Here is a 2,066-nt window from a genome sequence, read left to right on the forward strand (position 1 = left end):
CCCAAGCTACCCGCATACAGCCCCAGCTAGCTCATTGTTTCTCCCGCATTTCCTATTCCCCTGGCCAGAAAAATAACGGGCCGGTATTGGAGGCAGCAGGGGTCATAAGGCGCCACTGGGTGGAGAACCTCCCCCTCCTCCCCTCCCTCCTCTCGGCCCCCCTTGTCACCCCCCGCAGTGCTCGAGGCCTGGAGATTGCCCGCCGAGAGGGTGGGGTCTCTCTGGCATGCCCACCCGGGCCCCGCCGGCCGCCCACCGGCCACTCCAATCTCAGCAATTACACTGGCAGAGAGTCACTCGCCACTCGCCCCCCGCAACTACGGCCTCGCAAGGTCTTTTTGTACAACGACATGATTGCCGCGGGGTGGTAAAAGAACTATACCACCTGCCAACATCTATACTTTTCTTTTTGCCTGTATGCTTTTGTTTGAGGAACTGCAGGATACGACTCTTGCACGAAGTATCTAGAATTGAAATGAAATGCACTGGTGAGCATACACACATTTAGGAATATCGAAAAGATGGAAAGAATGACGACCGAAACATTCCAGTATTATGACTTCACTTCTTTACTATTTCAGTATGCAGTCAAGTTTCTGTTCGGTGCGATACAAAGAGCGGCGGTCCCAGCCAATCCCAATTCGCGGAATCAAACCGTAGCGCGCTGCGGCGCGCCAGTCGTCAAACATTAAAGCGACGTCGGCCCTTCGCAGCCAAACTGGACCAAGCTGCGCCGGCGCCACCAGCGGGGTTCTTCACTGTCATTTCAATCGTATATACGAAGTTTTCCTTTTTTCCTGATTTGTTTCTCGATATTTCCATGTTATTTGTCCGATTTTCCAATCTTTTCTTGCTTTTTTGGATGAACTTTTCTTTGGTTTTTCTCAATTTCCACCCTGCGTTTTGGGAGTGGTGTACTCCTTGGCGCCTTACTTAGCAGGTCTAGCCGGTGACTGGAAGAGTGGCACTACCTCATCAGCTTTAGACGTCGACTGGAACAGAAAGTGGCAGCACCCCACACCCCATCATCCACTCCACCTTCGGCCCCTCGATTGAAACAACAGAACCATCACATTCACGAGCAATAATCGCTCACAAAGCCAACGTGCGTTAACACGGCGGCACGACAAACTCGGCGCGCGCGCGGGCACTCTGCCGAATAACTTTTACATTCCAATGATAATGATAAAAGTTGGCAAACAAGCAGACGAAATATAACGAAAGAAGAGCCGCTTGCTGGCTGCTGCTGGGGGGCGGACTGGAGTGCCTCGCCCCGGCCTATAGCCGCGCGCCCGGCAAGCCATTCGTAGTGTCTTTAATAATACTTTCTCTTAATGTTTCAGACTCTTGCCGGGAGGAGCCAACGGCTCGTGGGATATTAAAGAGAGCCGCCGACTCGGTAAACGCCGCCATGATTAGATCACGAGCTTCTCTCCTCCTCAGAGCACCACCAACAACATCGACAACAACTAGAACGCGATGGTCCGCGCGGCGGCACGAGGGCGTGGTGGCGGGCCGTGTTAGTTTCAATCCGCCTGCGTGTCGACTTTTTCGAGTAATTCCTAGGACGGACGAGACGAAGAGGGGAAACGTAATTGGTCTCTACAAAGACTAGAATTTCGCCCCCACAAATGTTGTTCCTGATTATTCAAGTTCATTTATCGTGAACTTCATTTTCTTGAGAATGCGTATGCGCTTTGTATTGAGAGAATTCAACTAGAAACAAGCCGCATGAACTCAAGAAAACCAAAGCCAACGGAAAATATACGATTTTCAAGAGCGCACTTTGAGGGGGGTGTTTCTTTCACATCATGTGGTATGCACGCACGGGTATGCAGGACGTCACTGCTGGTGTCTTGATAAGTGCTTGATTGATGTGGTTGATGGTGTGTCGCCCTGGCAGGAGCTGCTCTCCGGCCCTCCACAGCACGCGCTCCTTCCTGTCGTGCTCCCTTGCTATGCTATGCACAGCCGCGGTGGCACCACTGGGAAGGAGCATGAGGGAATTCGCTTCCGATAACCTCTACAAAATTCCAAAAGGGGAAAAAACGGAAAGAGGGGGGGGG

General features: G+C 52.0%; 1 protein-coding gene across 1 annotated transcript in view; it reads right to left on the reverse strand.

The window, feature by feature from the left end:
* The window catches only part of LOC113204729 (uncharacterized), a gene marked incomplete at its 3' end in the record, with an annotated part of 243,415 nt that overhangs the window by 58,870 nt on the left and 182,479 nt on the right, over window positions 1-2,066 (reverse strand). The window lies entirely within an intron of this gene.

This window comes from Frankliniella occidentalis, unplaced genomic scaffold, assembly GCF_000697945.3.
Source record: "Frankliniella occidentalis isolate FOCC.00 unplaced genomic scaffold, Focc_3.1 Scaffold118, whole genome shotgun sequence".
Taxonomy (NCBI): Eukaryota; Metazoa; Arthropoda; class Insecta; order Thysanoptera; family Thripidae; genus Frankliniella; species Frankliniella occidentalis.